The following is an 8,206-nucleotide window of genomic DNA, read 5'->3' on the forward strand; positions in this document are numbered from 1 at the left end:
CCTGGCAGCCTGGCAGCTGTCTGTTCCGTGTCAAGGTCTACATGGCCAGCTCCCAGGGCTCAGGCTAGCAGCACCAGCATGCCACAGGTTGCGTTGCCTCCCATGTACAACTAACTGCAAAGGGAGGAGGTAGCAAAACTTCCCAGCACCCCTCTGTGTACACGACATCCTGGTCCTGCACCCCTGCCAGAGGTAAACATGCTCTATTCCAGAATGTTCCCTGAGTTGCATGCCCCCAGGGGCACTGTCTGCTCCCATGGTTAGAACACAGCCCTGCTAGTGCCAGTTGAGTGACACACAAAGCATAGCAGGTGGACCTGAGTGGACGGGAGTTAGCCATCAGGCAGCTGGCCTGGAATGTCGTGACAGCCATGGCGCTGCCATGGTCATTGTCCCGCTCCTGGCAGACCTGAGCACAGGCACCAGCACTGCTCTGCAAGCCCCCACAGCGCTGCAGAGCCTGGGCAACCTGTTGCGGGTGGGCATCCGGGACCCACCGACAATCCTACAGGTGAAGGTGGAGAGGATCAGGCAGCGAGGGACCTGTGGAGCCGTCGGAAAAGACTGAGCCTGACCCCACAGACTGCACAGCGCAGTTGGGTAGAGGGAGTGGTGTGAGGGGCTGCCTGCGAGGGCTCGGTGCAGGTCTGGAGAACCTCAGAGTTTCCAAGGTGAGCTCTGGGAACACAGAGGTTTAGTGAGGGGCTGGGCTCCCATGGGGAAGGGGCTCCTCAGGCCACACATGGTGCTGTAGCTTCCACATCCCTGAGGCTATGACTTTAGGGTCCAGGGCCTCAACACCGTTTAGATCAGGAAGCAGAGTTGGGGGAGCTGGGAGCTGGAAGGACACCTGCAGGAAGGTGGGGATCCTGGGAAGTGTGAGCAGGTGGTGTCTGTGGAGGATAGGGAGCCCCAGAAGCACCAGGTCCCAGCCACCACAGGCCCAGCTGTGGTGACCCAGGTGAGTGTCCGTGTGGTGTGTCCTGAGCTTCCCTCTGCAGCTGCAGGGCTGCCTGGAGGCCCTGTTAAAGGGCCATTGGTGACCTGTGGCAAGGACACCTCTCATTGCAGACAGACCTGTCTGCAGCAGCTGGGCTTCGGCCTCGCACCCAAGCAAGGGGTGCTGGAGGGAAAACTGACTCCCGGCAGGACAGGGTGATGTGGAGCGAGGCCATTGACTTCATCTGCAATAAGCACTCCTTGGTGAAGCCGAGGCCTTATGTCTTTCTCAGCAGGTGCTTGGCAGTGCTGGCTCCTCCGCCCTTCACTGAGCCCGACACTCACTGGTAGTTGTGTGTGTCCGGGGAACCCCTGGCTGCGTGGAGCTCTTCCTCATCTTCACCTGCCTCATTTAGTGCTTCACCTTCTTGGTACTTGCAGGGTAGCCTCGGCCAGTGACCATGGGGTGACCCGGACCCTGATGACCCCAGCCCCCACAGCTTTGTGCTGTGGTTCACTAGGTGGGAGACAATGAGTCCCTCTCAAATAAAACAAGTGAAACTTTTTATAAAAGAAGCTGCTGGGGGCGGGGGAGGCAGGGAAATACAACACAGCATCCATTGGAAATCAAGTCAACCTGGGCTTCCCTATCGATTCTCTAAGAATCATCTTAGAAGGCTAAAGCTGGACCTGGACGATGGCTCAATAGCTAAATCCTCACCTTGCACACACTGGGATCCCATATGAGTGCGATTTCATGTCCCAGTTGCTCCACTTCCCATCCAGCTCCCTGCTTGTGACCTGGGAAAGCAGTAAAGGATGGTCCAAAGTGTTGGGAGACCCAGAGGAGACTCCTGGCTCCTGGCTTTGGATCAGCTTAGCTCTGGTCCTTGTGGCCATTTGAGTAGTGAAACAGCGGATGGAAAATCTTTATCTCTCCTTCTCTAGCTAAATCTTATCTGCCTTTTCAATAAAAATAAATGAATAGTTTTTTCTTTTAAAAAAGGATAAAGCCTTTTGCTATGATAAGCAAACCAACAGCAGTGCCAGCACGTCACCTATCAAAAGTGCAGTCATCAAGGGGAAACGCAAGTATTAAAAAGAAAATGACATGACACCTCTAACAAATAACTCTCAAACAGCACATTACAAGGGAAAGTATTTTCATTGGTTTCCCAATAAGGAATTCAAATAATTATCCGAAGGAAATTCACTGAGATAGAATACAGAGAGAAAATACAACAGAATTCAGAAAATAACTTACAACAAGAAGAAAAGCAGAGATAAATTTCACCAAGGAGAACTGGACAAAAATCTTGAAACCAAAGAACAAGTGAGATCAAAATACACACACACACACAAGCCACACCCAGTTCGACTGGAGCACACGCTGATGTCTTGGAATTTCCTCCAGAAAAGCAACCTGTTGAGCCTCTTGCGAAGTCTCAGATGTGTGCAGAACAGCGAGATTCGTTGTAATTATGGGACAAGGGTGACCAGTGCCCAGTAACATTCTCCTTCCATTTGAGACCTCATCAGCATGGCCTGTTCTGCTCATATTTCTACTAGCAATCGGTCTTCATTTCAGAACTGCTTGCAAAGCTCTGCCTACAGCATTCTAAGCTTTCTCTAGTGTGCCCCTTCAAGGTTCTTCCATCCAAAGGCTTCTCCACATTTTCTGGAAGAGTTAACAGTAACAACTGTACTTCCATGGTGGCAAAATCTGTTAATCAGGATTGTCTTGTGATGTGGAATCAGTAGCGTGTGTACATAGGTCAATGAAAGGAGATTGGTTAGGGGAGCTGAATCATGTGACCGCAGCAGCTCCTGAGTCCCATGACAGACTGGGATCCTGGCAGCATGGCTCAGAACAGGCTGAAGGCCGTCGGAACCGCTGAACATGGTGTGCAAATCTCCATTTGAAGTCACAAGACTGAGCTCCAGCAAGAGGTAAGTACTGAATCCAAAGGCCAGCAGCTGATGTCCTTGGCATGAGTCAAGTGTGACCCGGCCCTCAGCGTGACAGATTCATTTGTCTTCAGCATTCAGTCTGTCTAGATCCTGAGCCTGCTGATGATGACTGGCTAAACCTACCTAGTCCACTCAGACTCATGTGCTCATCTTGTTTGAAAACACCCTTACGCCTGGCACGATAGCGTAATGGTTAAGGTCCTCACCTTGAACTTGCCGGGATCCCATATGGGTGCTGGTTCTAATCCCGGCAGCTTCACTTCCCATCCAGCTCCCTGCTTGTGGCCAGGGAAAGCAGTCGAGGATGGCCCAAAGCATTGGGATCCTACATCTGCTTGGGAGACCCGGAAAGAAGTTCCTGTCTCCTGGCTTTTGATTGGCATCTTTGCAGCCAATTGGGGACTGATTCATCGGACGGGAGATCTTCCTTTCTGTCTCTCCTCCTCTCTGTACACCTGCCTTTCCAATAAAATAAATAAATCTTAAAAAAAAAAAAAGGAAGAAAACACCCTTACGCATACAACCAAAGTAACCCTTCCATGTTTCTAGATATTTCTTAACCAAGTCAACATCATAAAAAGAACCATGGAAATACATATAAGCTACTAAAGCTGAGCTGTGAAGACAGAGAATGCCTGAACAGATCAACAATGAGCCAAGATATTGAATCACTACAGAGCATATCCTAACAAAGGAAAGCCCAGGACCTGCTGGATTCACTGCTGAGTTCTGCAAAAGATTTAAGAAAGTGATGCCAGTTCTGTCCAGCTATTCTAACAAATTCAACATGAGGGAATTCTCCCAAACTCATTCTGTGACTCCAGATTTACTCTGATATCAAAACAAGGCAAACCCATAATAATAATTAAAAAAGAAAACTAATGCCAATATCCCCAGTGAACATGGATGTAAAACTTCTTTACAAAATCCTGGAAACCTATTTTAAGAGCACATAGAAAGAGCTGGGATTTATTTAGGAATGTGAAGTTAATTCAACACACAACAATTAATAATCACAATGCAACACATCAACAGGTCGAAAGACAAGTGGATTAGCATCTCAAGGGGTGTAGAAAGCCAGCTAATCTCGACCTTCATAATAAAAACCCTCAACATGTTAGGTATAAAAGGCACATACCTCAATATTGTCTTAGCCAGTGTCATGCTATAGGTGGCAATGCAAAACAAGTATCCACTAAGATGTGAAACAACACAAGAATACACACATTCAAGACTCCTACTCAATATGGGACTGAAGTCTCAGCTGTAGTAACTAGGCAAGAATAAGAAACAAGGGCATGCAAATTGGGGGAAGAAAAGTCCCATAATATGCTTGTAGATGATATGCTCTTCCATGTAGGAAAAGCAGAAGACTACACACACACACACACACAAACCGTTGGAAATGACAAATTAATTTGGTAAGTTGTAGGATTAAGAAATTTTACATACAAAGCATACTAGCATTTATTGTTGTTAATTAAATTTTTTTACTTGAAAGGTAGAACAGGAAGAAGGAGGAGAAAGAACCTCTACCTGCTGGTTTACTCTCCAGCTGCTTGTATCAAAGAACATTAGAATGAAAACTATACAGAATCTAGCCAAAAAACAAGTACAACTCAACAACAAACGGCCACTGACGGTAATTGCAGAGTTGTCACATTGTAGTGTCCTAGCAGAAACCAGTCAGACGTGCAGAATATTAAGGAAGTATGAGAGAAAAACCAATCACAGAAGTGTCCCAGATATTAAAATGTGAAATCCACTTACTTACATATATTCAAGACGCTAGCAAAAGTCAAGTTTAGTACAGGAAGGGAAAGTGACCAGTGAATATCCTGCTAGTGTGGGACTACACATGATGTGACAAAGGTTACATGGAAGAAGTGAAGAATATTTAGAGTTGGAAAGTACAATGACTGAAATGAAACTCACTCCAGAGGTTTATGAACAGATGAGAGGAGGCAGGAGACAGAATCAGGGAACACAGAGACGGGTCCCCTGAGGGCATCCACTGTGAGGAACTCCTCAACAAGCCTGAGCAGCCACACTGACGCTCGGCCTGCCTAGCTCCCCACCTGCTTGCAATGAGTGTCCTGGACACCAAGGCAAACAGAAGGTCTCAATGGAAAACTTCCCCGATGTGGCAAAGAACGATCTCCTAGCCTAGAAGCTAACAGGACTTCAGGATTAACTCAAAGACATCTACACCTATTAGCGCAAGACTTCAGAAATCCGTCCATACCTTACCTGTGAGATTCACCAGGGCCTATGAGATGGCATGAGGAAAAAGAGCACTCCCACATAATCTGCCTGCAGTGCTGCCATCCGATGTGTGCAATGGTTCGAGTCCCAGATGCTCCATTTCTGATCCAGGCCCCTGCCTGTAGCCTGGGAAAGCAGCAGAGGATGGTCCAAATCCTTGGACCCCTGGTCCTGTGTGGGAGACCCAGAAGAAGCTGCTCCCTCCCAGCTTTGGATCAGCCCAGCTCTGGCCATTGTGATCATTTGGAGAGTGAACCAGTGATGAATTCTCTATCTTTCTCCCCATCTCCGTATGACTCTGATTTTCAACTGAAATAAATAAATAATTTGCAATAAATAAATAAATAAATTTTCCTCTTAATAATAGTAATAACAACAACAATAATAATAATGATAAAGCACACCTACAGTCGGAAAAGGGGATGCAGCAGCCTCTGGCAGCCTGGGAAGCTCCTCTTGGAAACAGCCTGGTATCTTACCCCACAAAGTCTTCATCCAAGGAAGGTACCCCAGGAGAATGCTCTCTGCCCAGTGCCAAGTGGGATGCCCAGTCTGATAACAATGGTAATAAGACCTTGGGAGGAATTTTAACAACTTCTCACCCAGCGAGTGGTGTGTTCAGAGAAGAGGATGGGGGAAGGAGAAGCTGCTGGAAGTCCTGGACCACACTGCCTCTTAAGCCCCAGGTTAAGCACTCCACTCTGTGCACCAATGCCTGCTTGGCCTGTCTGGCGTTCCCTCAGCAAAGCTCCCTCAGTTCTTTGCTGAGACACCTTCCTGGCTTGTCAGGTGTATTCTCTGCGAAACCATGGAACCCTGCTTTCCCCAGTCAGCGAGGCATTCTTCCTCAGATCCCATCTAGAGAGGTGCCCATCTGTTCTGACAGATGCCTTACTTGCTTACACCTGCTCTGTCTCATGCCTGAGTCTCTGTGGTGCAACGACAAGAACTTCCATCCCACCCACCTACACTAACAAGCCACACACTCCAACTACCACAAGACAGAAAAATGTTGGAGCAGGCATTTGGTTCAGTGGCTAAAATGCCAGTTAAAGAGGCTGGCAAAATGGTGTAGCAGTTAAGCCACTGTCTAAGATGTTGGTATCTCTTATGGGCACTGGATCATGTCCTGGCCACTCCACTTCTTTTTTGTTTGCTTGTTTGTTTTGTATTGTTTTTTAAGATTTATTTTGTTTTTATTGCAAAGTCAGATTCACAGAGAGCAGGAGAAATAGAGAGGAGGATCTTCCATCCAATGATTCACTCCCCAAATGGCTACAACAGCTGGAACTAAGCTGTTTCAAAGCCAGGAGCCAGGAGCTTCTTCCAGGTCTCCCACGCGAGTGCAGGGTCCCAAGGCTTTGGGCCATCCTCGACTGCATTCCCAGGCCACAAGCAGGAAGCCTGATGGGAAGTGGAGGGGCTGTCAGATCAGAACCAGTGCCCTTATGGGATCCTGGAACCTGCAAGATGAGCTGTTAGGCCACAGTGCTGGGCCTGCCCCTCCACGTCTGATCCAGCTCCCTGCTAAAGCCCTGGGAAGATCAGCAGAAGATGGCTCAAGTATTTGGGTCCCTGTTACCACAAGAGAGACCTGAACAAAGCTTCTAGTTCCAGGCCCGGTGCTGGCTGTTGCAGCCATCTAGGGAGTGAGCCAGTAACTGGAAGATTCTCTCTTTCTCTTGTTCTTGCTCCCTTGGAGTGTGTATACGTGTGTGTGTGTGTGTGTGTGTGTGTGTGTGTCCTCCCTCTCTCTCTCTCTCTAACTCTGACTTTTACAATGTAAGTAAATGATGTTTGAAGGATGCCAGTTCACTCATGCCCCACATGGCGGTGTCTGTCTGATACCTGGCCATGGCTGCACCTTCCTGCCGCTCACCTGGGAGGCAGCAGTGATGCTGCAAGTGACTGGGATGCTGTCCGCCATGTGGAGACCTGGACTGGGTGCCCGGCTTGCAGGCTGAGTCCCCTTGGAGACAAGTGCAGCCATTTGAGGCAGCAGTAGGTAGTGGACGAGACTTCTCTCTTATTCTTTCTCTGTCTTATCTCGCTGCCACACAAATACAAAATAATATAGCTGAAGAATCTTGAAAACATGCAGGACAGGTCAACACCCAAGGACTGACAACAATGATACCATTAGGGTTTTTTTATCAGAAAAAAAAAACCTGCAGGAGGGCTGACCACACATCTCAGGATGGGGTGGGGGTTCCAGGCTCCCCAAGCAGAAAGCTCTGAGAACAGTCCTCCATGGTCACCCAGCTTCCTGCTGGCTCAGGGAGGCTGGAGCCCGGGAGTCCAGGCTGGGCGGTGAGGCAGGGGTTGGGCTCCACTGGGAGCAGCCTCCAGAGAACAGGCATCTGTGTTCCAGATCTGCCCGGACACGTGTGAGTGAGGCCTGTGTGGATGTGCGAGCAGGTTGGGGGACAGCAGCCATGGCCAGGTACCACACGCAGGCACTGCGATGTGGTGTGTCTGAGTGTAGGAGACGTGTGTGTAGTATGTGATGTGTATTGTGTATGTAAATAGGTATTGTGTCTGTGTGTTTATGCATGTGTGTGTACATGTGTGTGTGTAGTCAGAGCTATGTCTGTGTCTACATCAGTCAGGTGAGGGGCAAAGGACAAGTGGACAACCTCACTCCATGCTGCTGACTGCCCCAGGGTCCCGCTGAGACCCCAGCCCAAAGTGGATGACAGAGAAGGTGAAGGTCATGTAGGAGGAAGCCAGAGACATGGGGGCAGCTGCTGTGACCACAAACTGGGTGTGGGCCTACAGCAGATGTGGGGGCAGAGGCAGATCAGAACCTGGGTCACCACGGAGCTTCAGTGGAGGTGGATACAGGAGGGGGAGGCCTCCTCTTTGTCCCACCAGGTCCTTCCACTTCCTAACTGGCTAGGCACCTGGGGAATGCAGGGCGAGGGAAAGGACCTTTGTAGCCATCCAAGCACCTCCCCTCCCTGTGCATTCTAGAAGCAGTCAGCAAAACACGTTGGCTCATGCCAGAGGACAAAGGCCAGTCTTAACTCTC

Source organism: Ochotona princeps, chromosome 15 (assembly GCF_030435755.1).
Source record: "Ochotona princeps isolate mOchPri1 chromosome 15, mOchPri1.hap1, whole genome shotgun sequence".
Classification (NCBI taxonomy): domain Eukaryota; kingdom Metazoa; phylum Chordata; class Mammalia; order Lagomorpha; family Ochotonidae; genus Ochotona; species Ochotona princeps.